We start from the raw sequence: 11829 nt of genomic DNA, 5'->3' as shown, positions 1-11829 counted from the left end.
ACAGGTCTACCCCAGGGGCCTGGGAGAACAGGTCTACCCTCAGGCCATGCTGCCGAACTCGAGGTCCGGCATGGGGAACACAGGTCTACCCAAGGTATCGGGGACACCAGGTCTCCCCTGTGAATGGGCTGCTTAATACGAAGACCAGGACAACAGGTCTACACCAGGGGCCTGGGACAATCGGTCTACCCTGTGGATGGGCTGCCTAATGCCAAGTCCTGGCCTGGACAACAGGTCTACCCCATGGGTTTGGGACAACAGGTCTAACCCAGGGGCCTGGGACAACTAGGGCCAGGCTGCCGAACACGAGGTCCGGCCTGCGGACAACGGGTCTACCCCAGGCATCGGGGACACCAAGTCTACCCAGTGGATGGGCTGTCTAAGGCGTTCCTGGCCCAGATAAAAGGTCTACCCCAGGGGTTTGGGAAAACCGATCTACCGTGTGGATGGGTGGCCTAATGCAGTCCTGGCCTGGACAACAGGTCTACCCAAGGTGTTTGGGACAACAGGTCTACCCCATGGGCCGAGGACACAAGGTCTACCCCACAGGCCTGGGACAACAGGTCTACCTCAGGCCTCTGGATAACAGGTCTACCCTGAATGGGCTGCTTAATGAGAAGACCAGGACAACAGGTCTACCCCAGGGGCCTGGGAGAACAGGTCTACCCTCGGGCCAGGCTGCCGAACTCGAGGTCCGGCATGGGGAACACAGGTCTACCCAAGGTATCGGGGACACCAGGTCTCCCCTGTGAATGGGCTGCTTAATACGAAGACCAGGACAACAGGTCTACACCAGGGGCCTGGGACAATCGGTCTACCCTGTGGATGGGCTGCCTAATGCCAAGTCCTGGCCTGGACAACAGGTCTACCCCATGGGTTTGGGACAACAGGTCTAACCCAGGGGCCTGGGACAACTAGGGCCAGGCTGCCGAACACGAGGTCCGGCCTGCGGACAACGGGTCTACCCCAGGCATCGGGGACACCAAGTCTACCCAGTGGATGGGCTGTCTAAGGCGTTCCTGGCCCAGATAAAAGGTCTACCCCAGGGGTTTCGTAAAACCGATCTACCGTGTGGATGGGTGGCCTAATGCAGTCCTGGCCTGGACAACAAGTCTACCCAAGGGGTTTGGGACAACAGGTCTACCCCATGGGCCGAGGACACAAGGTCTACCCCACGGGCCTGGGACAACAGGTCTACCTCAGGCCTCTGGATAACAGGTCTACCCTGAATGGGCTGCTTAATGAGAAGACCAGGACAACAGGTCTACCCCAGGGGCCTGGGAGAACAGGTCTACCCCAGGGCCATGCTGCCGAACTCGAGGTCCGGCATGGGGAACACAGGTCTACCCAAGGTATCAGGAACACCAGGCCTCCCCTGTGAATGGGCTGCTTAATATGAAGACCAGGACAACAGGTCTACACCAGGGGCCTTGGACAACAGGTCTACCGTGTGGATGGGCTGCCTAATGCCAAGTCCTGGCCTGGACAACAGGTCTACCCCCTGGGTTTGTGACAACAGGTCTACCCCATGGGCCGGGGACACAAGGTCTACCCCACGGGCCTGGGACAACAGGTCTACCTCAGGCCTCTGGATAACAGGTCTACCCTGAATGGGCTGCTTAATGAGAAGACCAGGACAACAGGTCTACCCCAGGGGCCTGGGAGAACAGGTCTACCCCAGGGCCATGCTGCCGAACTCGAGGTCCGGCATGGGGAACACAGGTCTACCCAAGGTATCGGGGACACCAGGTCTCCCCTGTGAATGGGCTGCTTAATACGAAGACCAGGACAACAGGTCTACACCAGGGGCCTGGGACAATAGGTCTACCCTGTGGATGGGCTGCCTAATGCCAAGTCCTGGCCTGGACAACAGGTCTACCCCATGGGTTTGGGACAACAGGTCTAACCCAGGGGCCTGGGACAACTAGGGCCAGGCTGCCGAACACGAGGTCCGGCCTGCGGACAACGGGTCTACCCCAGGCATCGGGGACACCAGGTCTTCCCAGTGGATGGGCTATCTAAGGCGTTCCTGGCCCAGATAAAGGTCTACCCCAGGGGTTTGGGAAAACCGATCTACCGTGTGGATGGGTGGCCTAATGCCATGTCCTGGCCTGGACAACAGGTCTACCCAAGGGGTTTGGGACAACAGGTCTACCCCATGGGCCGAGGACACAAGGTCTACCCCACGGGCCTGGGACAACAGGTCTACCTCAGACCTCTGGATAACAGGTCTACCCTGAATGGGCTGCTTAATGAGAAGACCAGGACAACAGGTCTACCCCAGGGGCCTGGGAGAACAAGTCTACCCTCGGGCCAGGCTGCCGAACTCGAGGTCCGGCATGGGGAACACAGGTCTACCCAAGGTATCGGGGACACCAGGTCTCCCCTGTGAATGGGCTGCTTAATACGAAGACCAGGACAACAGGTCTACACCAGGGGCCTGGGACAATAGGTCTACCCTGTGGATGGGCTGCCTAATGCCAAGTCCTGGCCTGGACAACAGGTCTACCCCATGGGTTTGTGACAACAGGTCTACCCCATGGGCCGGGGACACAAGGTCTACCCCACGGGCCTGGGACAACAGGTCTACCTCAGGCCTCTGGATAACAGGTCTACCCTGAATGGGCTGCTTAATGAGAAGACCAGGACAACAGGTCTACCCCAGGGGCCTGGGAGAACAGGTCTACCCTCGGGCCAGGCTGCCGAACTCGAGGTCCGGCATGGGGAACACAGGTCTCCCCAAGGTATCGGGGACACCAGGTCTCCCCTGTGAATGGGCTGCTTAATACGAAGACCAGGACAACAGGTCTACACCAGGGGCCTGGGACAATAGGTCTACCCTGTGGATGGGCTGCCTAACGCCAAGTCCTGGCCTGGACAACAGGTCTACCCCATGGGTTTGGGACATCAGGTCTAACCCAGGGGCCTGGGACAACTAGGGCCAGGCTGCCGAACACGAGGTCCGGCCTGCGGACAACGGGTCTACCCCAGGCATCGGGGACACCAAGTCTACCCAGTGGATAGGCTGTCTAAGGCGTTCCTGGCCCAGATAAAAGGTCTACCCCAGGGGTTTCGTAAAACCGATCTACCGTGTGGATGGGTGGCCTAATGCAGTCCTGGCCTGGACAACAAGTCTACCCAAGGGGTTTGGGACAACAGGTCTACCCCATGGGCCGAGGACACAAGGTCTACCCCACGGGCCTGGGACAACAGGTCTACCTCAGGCCTCTGGATAACAGGTCTACCCTGAATGGGCTGCTTAATGAGAAGACCAGGACAACAGGTCTACCCCAGGGGCCTGGGAGAACAGGTCTACCCCAGGGCCAGGCTGCCGAACTCGAGGTCCGGCATGGGGAACACAGGTCTACCCAAGGTATCAGGAACACCAGGCCTCCCCTGTGAATGGGCTGCTTAATATGAAGACCAGGACAACAGGTCTACACCAGGGGCCTTGGACAACAGGTCTACCGTGTGGATGGGCTGCCTAATGCCAAGTCCTGGCCTGGACAACAGGTCTACCCCATGGGTTTGTGACAACAGGTCTACCCCATGGGCCGGGGACACAAGGTCTACCCCACGGGCCTGGGACAACAGGTCTACCTCAGGCCTCTGGATAACAGGTCTACCCTGAATGGGCTGCTTAATGAGAAGACCAGGACAACAGGTCTACCCCAGGGGCCTGGGAGAACAGGTCTACCCTCGGGCCATGCTGCCGAACTCGAGGTCCGGCATGGGGAACACAGGTCTACCCAAGGTATCGGGGACACCAGGTCTCCCCTGTGAATGGGCTGCTTAATACGAAGACCAGGACAACAGGTCTACACCAGGGGCCTGGGACAATCGGTCTACCCTGTGGATGGGCTGCCTAATGCCAAGTCCTGGCCTGGACAACAGGTCTACCCCATGGGTTTGGGACAACAGGTCTAACCCAGGGGCCTGGGACAACTAGGGCCAGGCTGCCGAACACGAGGTCCGGCCTGCGGACAACGGGTCTACCCCAGGCATCGGGGACACCAAGTCTACCCAGTGGATGGGCTGTCTAAGGCGTTCCTGGCCCAGATAAAGGTCTACCCCAGGGATTTCGTAAAACCGATCTACCGTGTGGATGGGTGGCCTAATGCAGTCCTGGCCTGGACAACAGGTCTACCCCATGGGTTTGTGACAACAGGTCTACCCCATGGGCCGGGGACACAAGGTCTACCCCACGGGCCTGGGACAACAGGTCTACCTCAGGCCTCTGGATAACAGGTCTACCCTGAATGGGCTGCTTAATGAGAAGACCAGGACAACAGGTCTACCCCAGGGGCCTGGGAGAACAGGTCTACCCTCGGGCCAGGCTGCCGAACTCGAGGTCCGGCATGGGGAACACAGGTCTACCCAAGGTATCAGGGACACCAGGCCTCCCCTGTGAATGGGCTGCTTAATACGAAGACCAGGACAACAGGTCTACACCAGGGGCCTGGGACAATAGGTCTACCCTGTGGATGGGCTGCCTAATGCCAAGTCCTGGCCTGGACAACAGGTCTACCCCATGGGTTTGGGACAACAGGTCTAACCCAGGGGCCTGGGACAACTAGGGCCAGGCTGCCGAACACGAGGTCCGGCCTGCGGACAACGGGTCTACCCCAGGCATCGGGGACACCAAGTCTACCTAGTGGATGGGCTGTCTAAGGCGTTCCTGGCCCAGATAAAGGTCTACCCCAGGGATTTCGTAAAACCGATCTACCGTGTGGATGGGTGGCCTAATGCAGTCCTGGCCTGGACAACAAGTCTACCCAAGGGGTTTGGGACAACAGGTCTACCCCATGGGCCGAGGACACAAGGTCTACCCCACGGGCCTGGGACAACAGGTCTACCTCAGACCTCTGGATAACAGGTCTACCCTGAATGGGCTGCTTAATGAGAAGACCAGGACAACAGGTCTACCCCAGGGGCCTGGGAGAACAGGTCTACCCCAGGGCCATGCTGCCGAACTCGAGGTCCGGCATGGGGAACACAGGTCTACCCAAGGTATCGGGGACACCAGGTCTCCCCTGTGAATGGGCTGCTTAATACGAAGACCAGGACAACAGGTCTACACCAGGGGCCTGGGACAATAGGTCTACCCTGTGGATGGGCTGCCTAATGCCAAGTCCTGGCCTGGACAACAGGTCTACCCCATGGGTTTGGGACAACAGGTCTAACCCAGGGGCCTGGGACAACTAGGGCCAGGCTGCCGAACACGAGGTCCGGCCTGCGGACAAAGGGTCTACCCCAGGCATCGGGGACACCAGGTCTTCCCAGTGGATGGGCTATCTAAGGCGTTCCTGGCCCAGATAAAGGTCTACCCCAGGGGTTTGGGAAAACCGATCTACCGTGTGGATGGGTGGCCTAATGCCATGTCCTGGCCTGGACAACAGGTCTACCCAAGGGGTTTGGGACAACAGGTCTACCCCATGGGCCGAGGACACAAGGTCTACCCCACGGGCCTGGGACAACAGGTCTACCTCAGACCTCTGGATAACAGGTCTACCCTGAATGGGCTGCTTAATGAGAAGACCAGGACAACAGGTCTACCCCAGGGGCCTCCCTCGCTGCGATCTATTGAGAATCAGCCCTCGACACAAGCTTTTGTCGCTTTCTCGAACGCGCGGGCCGGCCCGCCGCACCGGCGTGCGTGCGTGCGGGCTGCGCGCCCGTCCGCCTCCTCCGAGGTCGGTCTCGCGCTCTCTCGCGCTCTCTCTCTCTCGGCGGGCCGGGGCCGACAGGGGGCCCCGGCGGCGCCGGGCGCGCGGGGCGCCCGCGCCGGCGCGGTCCGCCCTTGGCGCTCTCCTCCGCGCGGGTCCCAGGCCCGATACGCGGGGTCCGGGAGGCCGGGCGCACCGAGGGGCCGCGTTGCCGCCGGCGCGTGGGGGCGCGCTCCGGGCGCCGCCCGCCGCCGAAGGAGACACCAGAGAGAGCCGAGGCCCCGCGCCGGCTTACGGCCGCCCGCGGCCTCGCCTTCCCTCCGCGCGGGTCCCAGGCCCGAAACGCGGGGCGGGGGCTTGGCCCGCCTGGGCCGGCGGCAAAGGCGGCGGCGGCGGCGGGTCTCCCCGAGGCCCCCCCACCCCCGCGCGGGCGGGGGGGGGGGGACGACCCGTTTGCTGCCGTCTGCGGCGGCGGGGGTAGACCTGTTGTCCGCCGCCGGCCTTTGCTCTACGGCAGCCCGGCCCCCGGGTAGACCTGTTGTCCCGAGCCGGCCTTGGCCTGCGGCCGCCAGGGCCTCCGAGGTAGACCCGGTATCCGAGGCCCGGGGTAGACCTGTTGTCCCGGGCCGCCGGGCTAGACCAGTTGTCCTGGGCCTCCGGGGTAGACCTGTCGCCCGAGGCCCCTTGGGTAGACCTGTTGTCCCGGGCTTCCGGCGTAGACCTGATGTCCGAGGCCTCCGGGGTAGACCTGTTGTCCCGGGCCTCCGGGGTAGACCTGTTGTCCCGGGCTTCCGGGGTAGACCTGATGTCCTGGGCCTTCGGGGTAGACCTGTCGCCCGAGACCCCTTGAGTAGACCTGTTGTCCCGGGCTTCCGGCGTAGACCTGATGTCCGAGGCCTCCGGGGTAGACCTGTTGTCCCGGGCCCCTTGGGTAGACCTGTTGTCCTGGGCCTCCGGGGTAGACCTGTTGTCCTAGGCCTCCGGGGTAGACCTGATATCCCAGGCCCCTTGGGGTAGACCTCTTGTCCCAGGCCCCTTGGGGTAGACCTCTTGTCCCAGGCCTCCGGGGTAGACCTGTTGTCCCGGGCCGCCGGGCTCGACCTGTTGTCCTAGGCTTCGGGGTAGACCTGTTGTCCCAGGCCCTGGGTAGACCTGTGATCCCAGGCCCTGGGGGTAGACCTGTCGTCCACGGGCGGGCCCTCGCCTACGGCAGCCCGGCCCCTTGGGGTAGACCTGTTGTCCCAGGCCCCTTGGGTAGACCTGTTGTCCCGGGCCGCCGGGCTAGACCTGTTGTCCTAGGCTTCGGGGTAGACCTGTTGTCCCGGGCCGCCGGGGTAGACCTGTTGTCCTAGGCCTCCGGGGTAGACCTGTTGTCCCGGGCCCCTTGGGGTAGACCTGTTGTCCCCGGGCGGGCCCTCGCCTACAGCAGCCCGGCCCCTTGGGTAGACCTGTTGTCCCAGGCCCCGTGGGGTAGACCTCTTGTCCAGGGCCGGCCTTGGCCTACGGCAGACTAGCAAGCGGGAAAAGTATGCAGACAGCGCCGGGGAGGCTGATGGGGGAGGGCGGGGCTCCCCCAACCGCTCATGGCCGGCTGCGGCTGCCACAGAGCGGGCCGGGCCAGGGGCCGGGGCAGGGCCAGGGAGAGAGGCCACGCCAGAGCGTGAATGCCTATGGGCGGGCGGCTGCGCGCGCGCGGGTGGCAGGGGGGCCGGGTGGAGGTGCCTGGGGGGGGTGGCGAGGGGGCGGGGATGGTTGGCCGCGCCTTCCTTTCACGCGCGGCGGTGTGGTAGCTTGCAGGGGTGGCCGTGCCTTAGGGTTACGGTTAGGGTTAGGGTTAGTGGCGGGGGGGGGGGGGGAGGTTAGGACTAGGGTTAGGGTTAGGGTTAGGGTTAGGGTTAGGGTTAGGGTTAGGGTTAGGGTTAGGGTGAGGGTTAGTGGGGGGGGGGGGGGGGGGGGAAGGGGGTTGCGCGTGTGTCACTGTTTCTGTCTCTGTGCGGACGAGGGCCGGTGGCTTCGTGCCGGCCCCGGGCGCCTCGGCACCGAGCCCCCACGGCCCCCTAGAGTCACGTCGATGTCCTAGGCCGCCGGGGTAGACCTGATGTCCGAGGCCTCCGGGGTAGACCTGTTGTCCCAGGCCCCTTGGGTAGACCTGTTGTCCTGGGCGTAGACCTGTTGGCCTAGGCTTCCGGGTAGACCTGTTGTCCCAGGCCGCTTGGGTAGACCTGTTGTCCCGGGCCGCCGGGCTAGACCTGTTGTCCTGGGCCGCCGGGGTAGACCTGATGTCCCAGGCCCCGTGGGGTAGACCTCTTGTCCCAGGCTCTTGGGTAGACCTGTTGTCCCGGGCCGGCCTTGGCCTACGGCAGACTAGCAAGCGGGAAAAGTATGCAGACAGCGCCGGGGAGGCTGATGGGGGAGGGCGGGGCTCCCCCAACCGCTCATGGCCGGCTGCGGCTGCCACAGAGCGGGCCGGGCCAGGGGCCGGGGCAGGGCCAGGGAGAGAGGCCACGCCAGAGCGTGAATGCCTATGGGCGGGCGGCTGCGCGCGCGCGGGTGGCAGGGGGGCCGGGTGGAGGTGCCTGGGGGGGGTGGCGAGGGGGCGGGGATGGTTGGCCGCGCCTTCCTTTCACGCGCGGCGGTGTGGTAGCTTGCAGGGGTGGCCGTGCCTTAGGGTTACGGTTAGGGTTAGGGTTAGTGGCGGGGGGGGGGGGGAGGTTAGGACTAGGGTTAGGGTTAGGGTTAGGGTTAGGGTTAGGGTGAGGGTTAGTGGGGGGGGGGGGGGAAGGGGGTTGCGCGTGTGTCACTGTTTCTGTCTCTGTGCGGACGAGGGCCGGTGGCTTCGTGCCGGCCCCGGGCGCCTCGGCACCGAGCCCCCACGGCCCCCTAGAGTCACGTCGATGTCCTAGGCCGCCGGGGTAGACCTGATGTCCGAGGCCTCCGGGGTAGACCTGTTGTCCCAGGCCCCTTGGGTAGACCTGTTGTCCTGGGCGTAGACCTGTTGGCCTAGGCTTCCGGGTAGACCTGTTGTCCCAGGCCGCTTGGGTAGACCTGTTGTCCCGGGCCGCCGGGCTAGACCTGTTGTCCTGGGCCGCCGGGGTAGACCTGATGTCCCAGGCCCCGTGGGGTAGACCTCTTGTCCCAGGCTCTTGGGTAGACCTGTTGTCCCGGGCCGGCCTTGGCCTACGGCAGACTAGCAAGCGGGAAAAGTATGCAGACAGCGCCGGGGAGGCTGATGGGGGAGGGCGGGGCGCCCCCAACCGCCCATGGCCGGCTGCGGCTGCCACAGAGCGGGCCGGGCCAGGGGCCGGGGCAGGGCCAGGGCCAGGGAGAGAGGCCACGCCAGAGCGTGAATGCCTATGGGCGGGCGGCTGCGCGCGCGCGGGTGGCAGGGGGGCCGGGTGGAGGTGCCTGGGGGGGTGGCGAGGGGGCGGGGATGGTTGGCCGCGCCTTCCTTTCACGCGCGGCGGTGTGGTAGCTTGCAGGGGTGGCCGTGCCTTAGGGTTACGGTTAGGGTTAGGGTTAGTGGCGGGGGGGGGGGAGGTTAGGACTAGGGTTAGGGTTAGGGTTAGGGTTAGGGTTAGGGTTAGGGTGAGGGTTAGTGGTGGGGGGGGGGGAAGGGGGTTGCGCGTGTGTCACTGTTTCTGTCTCTGTGCGGACGAGGGCCGGTGGCTTCGTGCCGGCCCCGGGCGCCTCGGCACCGAGCCCCCACGGCCCCCTAGAGTCACGTCGAGGGCCGAAGACCTCTGCGGACCGTGAAACAACCCGCCCGAAAGTCACACACAGCGCCTGTGTGCTGGCGGCGGTGCCGGCGGCCGCCGTCGCCTCTACCGGCGGGCGGGGCGGGGCGGGGCGGGGCGGGGAGGGGAGGGGAGGGAAGGGGCGGGGCGGGGCGGGGCGGGGCGAGCCGCATCGGGGCCAGGGGGGCTGGCCTGGGTAGGGTCCCCCCCAGGAGGGCGTGGCGGGGCAGAGCGGGGGGTGGGTGGTGGCGGCGCTGTTTGGCCAGTTCAGCGTGTCAGCAGGCAGAGCACAGGCCTCGGCTTGCCCGTCGGCTCGGCTGGGAGCGCTTCCGATACGAAAGAAAAAGAAATAAAATTGGTCAATTTTTTGGTTGGTTTGCTTTCCCGGATAAGTTTCTCGTTCCAAGCAAATAGAAGAGCCCTTCTTTCAGGAAAGGAGTAAAGAAAAAGGGGCGGGGGGGGGGGGGGGGCGGGGGGGTGGGGGACAACCCAAGAAAACCCAAATCCAAACCACAAGCCCCCCAACCCCCCCAAAAAAACCAACCTCAAAAATCAGCATCAGTATCAGAGAAAGCCAAAGCAACTGGAAAAAAACCCCAAAAAAACCCCAAAAAAACCCCAAAACAGCCCCCCCCCCCCCCCCCCCGCCCCCCCCAAAAACCCAAAACAAGGAACAAAAAACCAAAACAAACCCAAACCAAATTCCCCCAAAGAACAACAAAAAAAATCGAAAACATGTATTGGTCTTGAAAGGGGGGTGGGGTTGGGGTTCATTTTGTGGGACGGGGTCGATCGAGCCATCTGGCTCCGGGGTGTTATGAGGCTGTGAGCTTCGCCCGGCTCCGGGGTCGCCGGGCACGGCGAGGTGCCCGGGGGGCGGGCGACGACAGGGGGACAGGAGGTCTACCATGGATCCGAGCCGGACCCGGCTCATCAGGTCTACCCCGGCTCCGGTCGGGGACACCAGGTCTAGCTCCGCTGCGGCCGGGGACACCAGGTCTAGCCCAGCTCTGTGGGGACACCAGGTCTACCCCAGCTGGATAGGGACAACAGGTCTACCCCGGCTCCGCCCGGGGACAACACGTCTACTCCGGCTCCGCCCGGGGACAACAGGTCTACTCCGGCTCCACCCGGGGACACCAGGTCTACCCCGGCTGCGGCCGGGGACAACACGTCTACCCCGGCTCCGCCCGGGGACAACACGTCTACCTCGGCTCCGCCCGGGGACACCGGGTCTACCCCGTCTCCGCCCGGGGACACCAGGTCTACCCCGGCTCCGCCCGGGGACACCAGGTCTACCTCGCTCCGGCCGGGGACATCAGGTCTACCCCGGCTCCGCCCGGGGACAACACGTCTACCTCGGCTCCGCCCGGGGACACCGGGTCTACCCCGTCTCCGCCCGGGGACACCAGGTCTACCCCGGCTCCGCCCGGGGACACCAGGTCTACCTCGCTCCGGCCGGGGACATCAGGTCTACCCCGGCTCCGCCCGGGGACACCGGGTCTACCTCGCTCCGGCCGGGGACAACAGGTCTACCTCGCTCCGGGGTCCGCCGGGGGCCCGCCTTGCCCCCGGGTGGCGGGCTCCGGCCGGGGACACCAGGTCTACCCCGGCTCCGGCCGGGGACACCAGGTCTACCCCGGCTCCGGCCGGGGACACCAGGTCTACCCCGGCTGCGGCCGGGGACAACACGTCTACCCTGGCTCCGCCCGGGGACAACACGTCTACTCCGGCTCCGCCCGGGGACACCGGGTCTACCCCGGCTCCGGCCGGGGACAACAGGTCTACCCCGGCTCCGGCCGGGGACACCAGGTCTACCTCGCTCCGGCCGGGGACAACAGGTCTACCCCGGCTCCGGCCGGGGACACCAGGTCTACCTCGCTCCGGCCGGGGACACCAGGTCTACCTCGGCTCCGGCGGGACTTAGTGCAATTTCGGCGCCGGCCGGGTAGACCTGTTGTCTCGGCCGGCTGCGGAAGTTCACCAAGGGGTCGCTGTTGTCGGCCGCCTCCGGCTGCGTCATCGTAGGAGGCGGCCTGCTTTGGCGCCCCGCCCCGGTCGAGCTGCATCGGTCCTCTTGGAGGCCTCGGCGGCTTTGGACTCGTCTGTCCGTACTATGGGAGCGAGGTGACGGGCCGCATCCCCGCAGATTGACTGACCCCGTATCTGCGTCCGAGGCGGAACCGAGCGTCCGCGCGTGCGGCCGCCAGGGCAAAGTTGAGTGCCGCCTAGCCGGGACGAAGTTGCGCGTGCCTTTGTCCCGGCTCCCGTCCTTCCCGGGGAAGTGGGTCCAGTTGGAGAGGCGAGAGAGAGAGAGAAGGGGCGCGAAAGAGCCGGATCCGAGGAGGCGAGAGAGAGAAGGGCCGCGCAAGAGCGGATCCGTAGAAGGCCGAGAGAGAGAGCGAGCAAGAAAAGAAGGGCGAGAGACG

Source organism: Molothrus aeneus, unplaced genomic scaffold (assembly GCF_037042795.1).
Source record: "Molothrus aeneus isolate 106 unplaced genomic scaffold, BPBGC_Maene_1.0 scaffold_181, whole genome shotgun sequence".
Classification (NCBI taxonomy): Eukaryota; Metazoa; Chordata; class Aves; order Passeriformes; family Icteridae; genus Molothrus; species Molothrus aeneus.
This window is presented reverse-complemented; position numbering follows the sequence as displayed.